This window comes from Centrocercus urophasianus, unplaced genomic scaffold (genome assembly GCF_019232065.1).
Source record: "Centrocercus urophasianus isolate 14NV4802_14NV808 unplaced genomic scaffold, USGS_Curo_1.0 seq_20, whole genome shotgun sequence".
In the NCBI taxonomy this organism is placed as follows: domain Eukaryota; kingdom Metazoa; phylum Chordata; class Aves; order Galliformes; family Phasianidae; genus Centrocercus; species Centrocercus urophasianus.
Window position 1 is genome coordinate 7,112,893 of NW_024884756.1, and position 13,647 is coordinate 7,126,539.

Sequence of the window (13,647 nt, forward strand, 5' to 3'; positions counted from 1 at the left end):
GGGTTTAGCTGTAGAGTGTGCAGAGAATTCAAGAACAGAGTGCAGGACTCATTACTCCACTTTCTCCTCTCATACAAAGTTTTCAGTCCGGATGTTGCAGCTGTTTCACTGTGCACAGCAGAAGAATGCAATGATTTTGGCCAGGAAATGGGGATTGCTTCATACTGATGCAGAGCTGGGTTATGGTTTTTAAAAATTCTCAGAGGTGAAGTTTCACTTCACACCAGAACGATAAGGAAATAGATAAAGCGATGGCACCAAAGTTAAGCAGGACACACGCTTAGCTATTTTAAAGTTAGAAGGATTAACATATGGTCTAACATAAAATAATAGTGACACATGGGACAAAAAAAAAAAATTTAAGCCTATTCACTTTAGCTGCTGAATTTAACAAAAACAGTCCAGTACTGAACTGTACACAACTGTTCCTGTCATGGTTCTATGTGGAACTGTCATGGTTCCATAAGCAGTAAGAAGAATTTAATTCAAGTACATACCATTTTCTGTCAAGAATTAAATAATAAAATGCTGCACAATCATTTTTCCAGGCAGGAAGTAAGAACAATTCCACAGCAACTGCCACCTATTCTGTTGAGCAGAAATTGAGAGATGTATGAGAAACGCTTGCACAAAAGACCTGTTTATGGCCTGCAGTTAGATAATGAAGTCTTACTTCTGAAGATGAACTAGTTAGAATGTAAACTTAAATGTATCACAGAAGTGTCTAAGCAGAATTTCCTTTTGTTATCTCTCTTAATAAAGTGGTAACAAACACTTCACATAAAGAAAGAGCATGCTAATGTTCAAATGGAAATGCAAGGAATTTAACTGGAATCAAGACATTTTTAATTACTCTAAATATTAAAAACAATAGTATAGAAAAGCACGGTACTGAACCTGATAACTGAAAGTTAGGATTGCCTACTGCCTACCTTTGCGTGCAAGGCAACAAGTCAGACTATACCAGCATTTGTGAAATTGTTTTACTTATAGTACTTGATAACTAGCAGTAGTTAGGAATAGGAGTCTGCACCATTTTGGTGCTGTTGTTGATTTCTTAAAAGGAAAAATTGGTATTGGAGCATAAAAATCTATCACAATCTAAGTGTCTGACCAACAGCCAGTGCTGTCGAGGCAGATTTCAGCAGAACCAGATGTGCAATGCACTGCTGCATTTGCACTCACCAATGCAGAAGAATACTTAAGGGCTTAAAAAAAATCCTTATACCCTGAAGCATGATATACGGTTACCGTTATCCTACTGCACACCACTACCAAAAAATGCTAATAATGCTCATAAAATTAGTCCCTTTAAAAAGCCAGCATTTTTAACTTAGAATTCCTGTGGCATTTCACCCACCACATGCAACACGAACATTTCCAGTCTGCAATTACTTCTCTACTGCCCATAGGTCCTATTCGTTATTTAGTTAAATCTAAAAGAGGTGGCCGTCCAATTCTGCATGTCACATTCTTCAACTTCTCAGTCCTAATACGATTGTAAATGAATTCTCCCACACATCAATCACATAATACCAGTGAGGCATGAGATCAGAAACATAATTCATGTCAACACTGTTATTGGTTATGTTGCCAGTCACCTAGCAAGTATTTCCTCATTGCTGTTCTGTGTACTGCCAGATATTTGGGCAGAACGGGTGGCGCAAGCTGTCATTAGAAACACTGCCGGGAAGGGGCTGAATGCCACGAGTCTTCTCCTCCCTTCACTCCTCCAGGTCACTTCCCTATCTGTGCATTAGTACAGAAAATCTTCCCACCAGCTTTGTTCTCAGCATCAGCATATGAAACACGACTGCAGTGGTGCAATGGCTAGAAAAGGAATCGCCCAGTAACTGAAGATAAGTCTTCAGCTACCCCATCAGCTCAGGACATAACACAGCCACGTGTTCTACCTTCGGTTTAGAAAAATCTAAATGCAGCTTGAATAATTCTAAATATCAAGATAAACAGTAATGGATTCTGTGTGCTACTGGAATGGAGTAGCGCCTAGAAGAAAAAAGTAAACTAATGGTAGATGCACATTCAGTTCTGATTCATTACGTGTGATGTGCAAACTGCTCACTTTCCTGCTTCATTTCTATTGATGTGCAATTTCACCTGATTTTGGCTTTTAATGGTTTTGACAAACTTGAAAAAAATAATTAGCTGACATGACATTTAAGAAGCCGTTTCAAAATAGGATCTGGCATCCTCAAGAAATGAAGCCTGCAAGAAAAATGTTACCACTATACAAGGCAGGTTGAAGAAGAATAAGAACAGCATCTATTAAGATACAAAAATCGTTTTCATTTTTCTATTTTCCTTCACTTTTTGAAAAACAATTGAACAGCCCCTAACTTCCTTCTGAAACCTCTACTGGATTTTTAATTGTCTTAAAAAATGTTGGTCGACTGAGAAAGCCAGACTCTCCCCATGAGTATCTTCTCAGTTCTTCATCCTGGAAACAGATATTCCTTACTTCAATACCTGCCACTTCACCCTGAAATGAGTTCATCTAGGTTGTTTAGCCTTGTCACCCTACTCAACACCAATTATTCTAATGTACTCCACTGCCCATACAATATTTTCCAAATAATTGACATTAGATATGCTATTTAAACATGATGTATCAACATTATCAAGTTCAAACTTAATTCTCAAACTGAGTTTCTATAGAAGACCTTGCACAAACATGTGGTCTCTTTTCCACTGATTCCCAGTGATTTACACTTCGACCTAAGCAAAAATCCATGTGAATCTAAAACTACCTAAGTGGAAATGCTGTTTCACAGATTCAGCACCCATATTATATAATCATCTCCATTTTGGTTTCTAAAGACTCTTCTTTTTAGCATGTTATTTTACTACACAGTTCTCATCTCCCAAACTGTTTTCTTTAAGTTAATTCAGTCCTTGCCAATGTTGTACATTTTTGTATTTCATTTTCACTAACAATTTCTTAAGGTTCTCTGTGTAGACTTAAAATATTTTATCCTTCTTTGCTTCACTCTTTCCTACAAATGACATAAACTTGGAAATGATTTTTTTAGAATTTAACTACCTTTACTTGGTGTCATACATATATATGCATTATAGAATTCTGCAATAGAAAGAAATGTTATTAATAGAGTTACTAGAATATCTAGGATAATTATTACCTAATACAGTATGTTTATGTACACACACACACACACACACAAATTTCTCTCTCTTAACTCACAAGCTAATTCAAAGTTCCATTTAGGCCAATGGGAAAAGCAAGGCTTTCAAGATTGTGTTCCTTATATTCCCACAAAAGTCATGAAAATGCCTGTGATTTCAGGTTTTAATTAGTCTGAAAACTAATCTGGTAGAAGTCTCCTTAAGAAAACAATGAAGACAAAAGAGCAAGTACTTCAGAGACCTTTGACAGTTACTGGTGAAGCTTGAAAGCTTACGTTCCCAGCAGGACTTAAAAGCTACCTTCAGCATGTCTTCTTACGTGGCAGTCACAGCTCTGATAGCCAAAGAGCAAAGATACCTTTCACTCTCCAAGGTGTTAGCTTGCATAGCAAAAATAAAAGTAGAGGAGGAAACACAATGTGCAAGAGTCTTCTCAAGTGTGTGACTAGAAAGAAGCATGGCAACCTCCTGGCAAGGTTGTGTAAAGATACAATAAACAAGTAAGTGCAAGCTACATGCACGTAACTGAAAGAGAGAACCTTCCCTTCTTACCAAAAATACACTGAGTTGTTCTGTGTAGTGTAAAGGAGCTGTCACCTGCCTTTCAGTTAGCATACAAACTGTGTAAGAGTGTATTTAGTGGATAATTAAAAGTCAGTTAAAAATCTCAGATAAAAATTAAGTAAACTACAGCAAAAAAAAGAATTATTTCATCTCAGTCTGACTTTAAAGATGATCATGATATTCTCCTAGTTAATAGCATTTTTTAACATGTCATCATTATCATCTTAACATAATTTCTACCATAGCTGTCTAACTAATGGAGCAAATCTGATAGTTGCCAGGCCCAGTTATTGTCTCATTTTTTAAAAATGCCTTTGGGAAGATATTAGTCAAATCAGTCCAATTTGCTCCTTAATCATATTGAATACAGTGTAAATTATTTAGCAGTGGAGACAAACTTATCATTTAAATGCTGTTCTCCAACATGCCAGGCAAAGGCTGTAACTCTGCTGTTCAGGGTAGGTTTCTTTTTTCCTGGGACAGATGTCACAGGGATCCATGGAATCCAGCTCTAAATATCAGGTGAAAAGCTTTTTCTTTTGAGATATCAGCAACCCAACCATGCTGAGCTGTATGTCCGAGGATGCTTTAAAGTCTGAATTTTTTTTTTTTTTTTCTTTTTTTGAGTTTCAAACTGAATCAGTAAGAGGATTTTGATTAATTTGCAGATAAATCCTCATGGAGAAGTAGCACAGCCTTGTGTTCTGCATGTTAACAAACCAAACGCCCAATTATAATCCTAGCTTTGACACAAACAAGGAGAATGAAGCAAATCAACTTATCACTGTCCCCTATTCAGCTATGTAGTAGGGTCTTCAGCAGCCATTTTGGGGACTAATTACTTGCCATTTACTACTTTCATGATAAACATGGGATTACACATACTTCTAACATCTATAAAGAGGTTTCTGCAATGTAACTTCTTTCAGAAATTGTTAATGAGAGAAAATGTGTCTTTCTTTTCCTTTGGGCCATGCACTTGTGCTATAAACTATAGTTCTTCTAGTCTAACAAATTAAAAGCAAAGAAAAAACCCTTAAGAATTCCTCTCAAACATTTAGCTGCCTACCTGTAACAACTGACAAGAACCCACGAGAGCTTTTATACACATTCTGTATCTTGAGAAAGCACACATCTGACTCTTTGTTAGCCAGCAGTAGGAAACAGCAGGAAAATCCACTTCAACTCATTAAAGAAGGAAGTTCTACTTGAAAAATGAGAGAATTTCTGCCATACAGCTAACCTTCATAGTGTAATCAGCACTGGGAAGAAATTAGTTGTTCTTGTTGTACCTCTTTGTATATCCTTTCCTGGGCGTCAGCTGTTGTACGCAGACGGAGACAGCCTACAGACCCGAAGGACCTTTGACCTGACTCCATGCGTCCTACCTTAGGCTCTCGCTCACCTTTTCCGCTGAGTATTACCGTGTATCAGTAGCAGCACAATTTCCATTGTATCAGTTCAGTACAGTAGTTCAGATATAAGCAGACTGAAATAGTTTTATGACTAAGATAACACTGTTAACTATTTTCAATGCATTATAAGGAAGAGACATTTCTACGCAACACAGACATAGCCCACACTAAAAAAAGGCTACCATGTTCTCCAAATACCACTTTTGAACTTCTGTATTTAAGACTGAAAATCAGCATCTCCCTGATAACAATTTTCCAGTTTTCCATCTTCCCAGTAAAACATCTGCGAAAGCTCAGAAGATACAAAGACTGTGAAAAATATTTGCCAATTTTCTCTGTTTTTGAGAAAACTTCCATCCTTTTAGATGGATGTAATTCTTGGAATTTCTGTTCTTCCATTACAACTTACTGTCATTGGTTTTCTCTGTTCTAACCCAGGGAGAATCAAATGTAGCCACATGTTGCTCAGGCTGCTTGTAATCGTGCCAAAGCGTAGCTCCATCGTTTACATTATGTTTCTACTGTTAGGACACTGTGAATTTTCCCTCTTTATGCCTGTGTGATTTGACCATGGATCCTACTGCTATTTTCAGCTTCTCAAGGCTGCAAGCAGAATCTGACCAAGATTATTTATTTATTCTAAATTTGCAGGTTTTATTACTGACTCACCATGAAGAAGGATCACTACTTGTGAGGGTATGAAGTTACACTGATACTCTCATATTATTCTTTTTAACAGGTTGCAAAAGCCTTCTCTAACAACATAAACTGAACTCACAATGTGTGCTGGCTGAGATTCTGACTTACAGGAGCTTTTAGCTTATTCTCCAGATGCTACCTTAATGTCTTGATTTCAGAAGTGCTAAACACTAGGAACTTTCATTAAACAAATGCCTGAATGCTTACAGAAATCACACATCACTCTAATGTTCAGTGTTGTAAAATAGCATTATTTGTCTAGGTTACCTTCACCACATGTGCTAATGTACCTCACTGGCAGAAAGAGCTCCTTAAAGCCTTCTGTTCTCTCAACTACTCTTAAAACTCTGTTGCCATCGTTACTGTTTTACTAAATATCCACCAGTTAAAACACATATCAGAAATTACATAGCAATGCCTCCCCTTCTCTGGTGGTTATTTTTGCTCCAAACAATGAACCATCATATTCAAAATTCAGTACTGCAAATACTAGAAATTAGGTCAACATTAGTACATTTCATGTAACTGTAGCAGCAACAAACAATAACTGTAAACATTTGCCCTATCTGCTCAGCAGCAAGCATGAAGTCCAAATGTTTGTTACAAAGAGAGCAAAAGGACAAAAAAGCACTCATGAGCAACATACTCAATAAATCAGTCTAGGCAAAATCGTAATACACCTGGGCACCTGAGGGCAGCCTTACCTTTATTCTTGCCTCACAAAGCTTAGCAAAGATATTAAGCATTTCCCTCTCTCTCCAACCTACTCAGAATGTTTCGGTTTGCTCAAGTTCACATTTATGCAAGGTCATTTTATGTCCGAGGGAACATAACTTACAGGACTGACTGTAACTAATGGAAATAGACTGCCTTCTGAAACAATGTTTCTGATTCTAGAAGACCTATATCATAACATTACAAGCAGACTGCTACTTCCGTACCTTCAGCCCATACTGCTTGGGTCTGCCTAATCCTTCCAAACCATCTAATCTGTGTTTTATCTTCAAGAAAATACCAGCTGTACATAATATTTTAAACACAGTACTTACCAACAGAGAGGCACTCCCAACAGGAAATAGAAACAAGCACATAATTTACTCTCTAATCTCCTCCAGGCTTCCTAGCTCAACTTGCGAAAGAACAGAGTACTGGTCAGGTTGCCTCATCACTCGGTGTGTGTTTGGTGCAGGTCTCTTTTCCTTTTTTGATTAGATGGACACATTGGCAGTAATCTGACTTTGCATCAAGATGTCCCAGCCCAGGGTAATGTGAAGGAGGCACAGCTGTATCTGGTGCCACAAGCAGTTCCAAGCCGCTCATATTCCTGCTTCTAACTGCACCAGAAGTAGGGCATCCAGCTTCCAGACACCAAACTTCCAGCTTCGTACTGCAAACAAAATGATTGTTGTTATAAGACAGAGCACTAGATATCTTATTTAAGAGACCTAGACATTCACTGCTAATCATAGAAGTATGAAGACTTTAAAAGTAAACCTGCGTTACTCAACATATTTGAGGAATAACTGCCATACCAGCTTATTAAGTCTGTAAAACTAACACGACTAACAAGTCTTTTTCTTCCACTTTTTTAAGTCCAACTACAACTCTCACCAACTTCTCAACAGTGTACAACAAGGTATTCTGCGCTAAGGAAGGAAAGATTATGAGAACTGAAATTCAGACTGTATTTCAGCTTCAGTGGCATAAGACCTGGAGTAATGCCCTTGTAGTCATTAGGCGCCTTAATTTTATACCAGAGAACACAGAGTGGACATTTTTAAATCATCACATGAAACACGATGGTGGGAATATCTTCATATTTACTGATAGACCAATGCTATGCAACTTCTTAGCTATTTTTCACAACAGCCTAAAACTATTTCATGTGCAACTGATGAAAACATGCTTTTAATTAGAAAATTAAGAGCTGTGTGCATCTGACCTACACAGAATTTTTGTGCAAAGAAGTTCTCTGATTGCCTTCAAAGTTCATCAGAAGTAAAAACTGAAAAGACCTGACTGTACTACAAGCTCACAACATGCTCAGAGTTCTTGTTTTGTTTGTAGCAATAGGACATCTAAAACAGAATGATTAGAGGGTTTGCAAGGTCTCTTGTGCAATGAACAATCCAGATACTTAACCTACGGAGACAAACCACAGATTTACATAGATTCAGGTACAAAGACCCAGATTCCTGGTTGTGTTAACTAACCTAACTCTTCATATCCCAGTGCCTCAATCAAGTTAGTAGAAGCATTATTATAAAGCAAAACTGATTCATTTCAGCAATTTGAATGTTCTTGGTGAGAGTTAGTAAGCTATTAAAATATAGATTTAACGGGTAAGTTAATGTAGAAATCATTGTTATATCAGAATTTACTCAAACGGATTTTGAAGATGCAACACCTACCTACAAAATAACCCAGGATCACAGTGGAAACTATTCCAAACAAGGCAAACACAAATACCCTCAGACAACTTTCTCCCCTCTTCTAGAGACCCCACCTAGCCATCTTATATCCAAGTCCGCATTCTTTCTCGGAGCAGCGCTGGATTTGCTGAGCAGCCAGCACAATTCCAGCTTGCTCTCTTGTGGCCAACATTAGAGTTACAATAGCCCTGGTAGTCTTCAGTTCCAATTATTTTTAAGAGCCAAAGCGGCAAATTAAACATAACCGCTAGTAGATACCAGCATTTCCAAGACAGAAAATAAATGGTTTCATCCTGTCTAACTCAGCTACACAGTAGAGTAAAATTCCTTCTTACTGCCCTGCCTGTTCAGTTATTGCAACCTATGCAGACTGCAGTTTCTATTCTTTCACTTGTGAAAGAGCATGCTGAGTAGGCAGTGTAATCGGTGGGGTAGAAAGCTAAGGGAAAATACATGCAAAGGCTGCCTTGGCTGCTGCCTACCTGCAACAAACCGAGTCGTTTCCTAGGCTCCTCACCCCTTAGAGCAAGAGAAAAGTATTAATTAACTGTCATGTTCAGTTATTTCTCAAGGCTGCTGTTGAGATAAAATAAATACCTGCAGTACCCTCCTCAAAAATTTCAGTGCAAGCACATAGTAAACAACTGAGCTGCAGCAGCCCTGAAGCAAAGTTGATTTAAAGTCTCACAGACTTGCACGAGGAGAGGAAAGGTGAAGACCTTTTCCTTCACTGAAAACAGTTTTAAACACAGCTACTGTTATTGTGGGTACGAATATGAGCGAGTTCAGGAGTGACCACATAGCAGGAGTCCACTTGTTTATTCAACTGTCTCATCAAAAGTACATCCCCTGAGTGCATATCCACAGTCCGTAGTAAGATGAGAATTTCAGAACATCACACATTCATTAAGAATGCCTCAAACTCACTACTGTCACTCTCATGAACCAACCAATGAAACCATCTCAGAAACGTGGTGGGGGAGTTCTGATTAATAAACATTAACCATTTTTATTACTGAACAGTAAAAGGATCATAATTACAGAAATCATATTCTGACTACTGGGTTACTTAATCATCAACCTTTGTAACATAGTAGCAAATAAAACACTCAGGAGGCAGATTGCTGAGAGGTGCTCAGATTAAACGAATTGCTCCAAAGAACAAGAGTGACAAACTACCAAGTGCACTAAGCAATAACATCCCAACTCTTATTCAGATGCGGATATTTCTTCTAGAATTGGAAGGATAAGGCCCTGAACTCTTCCAACCCTTAGACGACAGTTCTGCAGCTCTTCAGTTAACCCACTTCTGGACTGCTCAGATGAACAAGCGCTCGGCTGGCCGAACTCACACCACCACACAGTCCCACAAAGAGCTACATTGATGCAAGGGTGGAGGCAGCAGAAGGGCTGAAAACAGAGGGAGGAACGGGACTCGCTCCTTATGAAACTCTACCCTGCTCCTCTTTCCTTTGAAGGCAGATCTGGGATTGTAAATTACTATACTGATAATTCTTCTTACAACCTAATTGTCTCTTTGCATTACTCTGCTAAGGAACAAGAATCCTTATTCTTCTACCGCTGCCAAAAACTCCAGTCAACGTCAATGAAGCTCACGGACACCATCATAACAAGGTTGCTCAGAAGCTGAAAATGTTCTTATAATATCTGTTGTTTAAAAACATACATGATTACACAAGACACAAATTATTAAGTAGCAAAAGTCAATAATCCTATGTATTAAGTAACAAGTATTTCAGACAATTCACAGAGATCTGCACTGTGTTTGCAGTGCAGTCAGTAGCAAAAAAACTTGTGAGATTTCATGACATTTCTAAAGGAACTGAGCTATAAGTAGCTAAGCTTGGAATGGCTTTTGAGTCTTTGAAATGATGTACAAGATTTAAAAAGAGAAAGAGGGATAAAATGAGACAAAGAAAAACACTATGATATTCCCACCTCAATCTTCTTACTGAATTCTTACCCAAATTCCTCAACAATGCCCACTAATACACACTGATAAATATATGTGCTATTTTCCATGGAAATCAGAAAATTTCTCATTTCTGATTCATTCACCAACCAATTACGAGATCAGAACTTAATATTGATTTCCTAACTAAATCAAATTCTGTCTTAAATTTGATACTTAAAAAGAGGTGCTATTAAAAAACATTTTCAAATTCTTCTTGTTTTAGCAATTTGGCTCTTTTTTCATTTCTCAGCTTACATTTGTTTATGATATTAAATCATGACGGTATTATTTGTCCTCGTCCTATTTCATCCCACCACTTAAACAACTCTCTCCTTCCATGATGCATCACAAAAACAGGAGGACATACATCACTGCAATATATCTATACTAGAATTAAAAAGACAGAGCATTAAGATCACAGAACCAGAGAGTAAGTTATATAATCTTACAATCCATAAGTGTGATACAATTCATGTCTCCTTTGGAATACCTTTAAGTGCACTCGTAGGCTCACAAGGAAGCATTTATCTGTTCTCCCTTTTTATCTTCTCAGTGTAAACAATTGCTTTTCCTACAGCAGAGATGTTACGTTATCATAAGCAAGAATGTCTTCAGCTGTCTCAATATTAAATTCAAACGAAAAAGATTTGGTCAATCCAGGCTAATTTCAGACCTATCTTAGGAAATAATCACCACTGAAAAGATTGACATTTTTTTACATTGTTAACAATTTCCTGGAAGCAAGATATAATACATCAACCTCCTGAAGTATTTGTCTTGAATTTTGCCTCTCCAGATCTTTCTTAGACAACAAGTCGTAACTGCTAGATTGTCAAAGGACGCTGAACTACTTGCAATCCAACTTATTGAAGTATTTCAAGTAAGTATCCTTATGATGCTAGTCTCACTTGTACTTCTCTTATATGTAACAGGAACGACAAGAGATTACCTACAGCAATTCATTGAAAAGAACAAGAACAGCATCAGAGCCAATAAGTTGCAGAAACTGAAGATAAATACATCATGTCCTCTACAACTTACATCATCACTTGTAAATCTCAAATCAGATCACTGATAAAACAATGTTCATTCAGAAGTATCCAGACTAAAAAAACTACAGCCAAGCTGAATTCTTTCTGTCTTAGATATTATGATAACAATTATGTGACTGGAAGTTAAGTATCAGGCTTGATGACTGAAGCAAGATAGATTCATCGCTCCCTCACTGCTCATATTCCCTGCATCGTGCTAAGAGAATCACAGGTGAACAAGAACTACTTTGGCTGTCAAACAAAAAATATGGCAGATAATGTATTTCTCCTCGGAAGCAATAATGTTGTATGTCAACTGATCAGCAGTCTGGTAAAATATAAGATGGACTGCATGAAGAGACTGCCCAACTTGTGGTAAACTTTTATTACTTCAGCAGCAACTAATTGAGACTGACACTGCAGAAATTCATAAAAAGCGTGTGAGCTACAATCTACTTTTTCTCTTATCCTAGATACTGTATAGCATAATCTACCTGCTTTATGGGTTTCGTTGTCTCTATCATGACATTTTGCTCTACATGTTTGCTAATATTATTAGCCCTTACTAGAATGTTACTTTAGGTAACCTCACAGGTGTTAGGGAAAAGGAACTAAGGATGGTAGCAAGGGTGAACAGGGGTTGTGGCCTCAGCAATAAGGATGCTGTCCCACAGTACATATGCATGGCAAGCAGGGCAGACCCAGCAGCAGCCACCAGGTTTGACGCAAAGTCCAATTCACTAGACAACTTCACAGTGATGAGGCAGGTCCAAGGTAAAAATGAGAAGGTAAGTCATCAACAAGTCAGGGTTAAGTCTGGACAGAGTAACCAGGGCCTGCAAGTCCCAATAACAAGGTGAGTGGGGGGGACAGCTGGGAAACAAGTCAATGGGTCAGGGTCCAGGTCCAAATGCACATTCTGCCTACATAGCCCCACAACTACAACAGGGGCTCAGGTGAAAGGCAAACACAAGAGGCTCTGCTGAAAAGCAACAAGGAAAGAACTACATTTCTCAAGAGGAGGAGCAGGCCCTGATTCAGGCATCCTAGGACACCTAGTTGAGGATGCCCTGCTAAAGCTTCTTCCAGCTTTTACTCAGAGCTCCAAGTTTGCTGCTGTCTCTCCAACAGCTTTTCCTTAATAGAGAACTAGCACCCCCAAAATAGGCAAGAACAGTGTGCTCAGGGGCCTGATAAAGTCTAATACTATAGTAACATGCAACACACCAAAGAGTTGGCTTCCAGTCATCACTGACATAAAATTGGAATAGTTCAACTGAGTTACTGAACACGGCACCTCTGACAATTACACAGACTTAAGCAACCCCAACACAAGCATATAGTGAATGAATATAAAGATGTTATAATAATGAAATAAACAAGAGAGTTTGGCAAAGCAATTTATAATAACAAAAAAAAAAAGAAGAGAAAGCTTACCCACACCCTAGGCTCACTACAAAACTCGAGAGAATGGATCTCCAGAAAAAATTGTTTCCTACTGGCAGTCAGCTCTTAAAAGGGTCTAGGAGAGGTGCAGCCAGGTTCCACCCCTTCCGGCAGCACAGGTGAATTGCCCTCATCTGTGCTCCTGTGGCTGACTCATGGCTCGCCTCAGGTGATCAATCAGAGGCTCAGGCCGTGATTCACCAGATCCCATACAACAAGTAATTTAGGAGCCTCTTTCCTGCCAGCAAAGCATGAGCTCAGGTCAGACAAAGGTCTCCAGTGTGAGTGATTACACAGTTTTATTTTATGTATGCTCAGAACGATGAACTTACCTCACTGATTTTAGGTTACAAAGACTACAATCAGAAAAAATTAAAACAAGAAAAGATTGCTACGAACACAAAACATTTTTGAATTCCTAAGTTCTGCCACATCATCCTCATGGCACCGCCTGTACCAGAGATCTCTTACACCCCTATCTGCTACTACCTATCGTAGTGCCTCAAACTCTTACTGTACACTTACCAATTTCACTTCAGCACGAAGAGATAGGAAGTGGGACGATGCCCTGTATGCTCTCCACACCATTCCAGTCAGTGGCTTTGCAGCGGCCTGCTTCTCTCACTGCTGACATGAGGTACTTCTCTGTTCTACTCATGATGCCAACACTCAGGCTGGGTGGTCTTAACTCATTGGTTCTGCTTCCAAGCCAGCTTCAAGAAGACACCCTGCTACTTCTCCAATATCTAACTTGCACCATAAACCAACGCACCAACACAGTTTCAAAGACAGCACAGAACGAGAAAGCATTCACTCCGCATCTTTGGTTACTGTAACATGTCATGTAATGAAGATTCCAAAACCTGGCTTGTTTTGCAATCACCACGCAGATCAACTAAATTCTGCCACCCAGTTCCACTGCA

General features: G+C 38.6%; 1 long non-coding RNA gene across 1 annotated transcript; it reads right to left on the reverse strand.

Annotated features, from left to right (window-relative positions):
* Positions 1 to 499: 499 nt before the first annotated feature.
* On the reverse strand, positions 500 to 13,575 carry LOC122162327. Its single transcript, XR_006169467.1, has 3 exons — positions 13,250 to 13,575; positions 6,890 to 7,227; positions 500 to 588 (listed from the first exon to the last, which is right to left on the reverse strand). It is a non-coding gene; the product is annotated as an uncharacterized LOC122162327 (long non-coding RNA).
* Between the last annotated feature and the right edge of the window lie 72 nt (positions 13,576 to 13,647).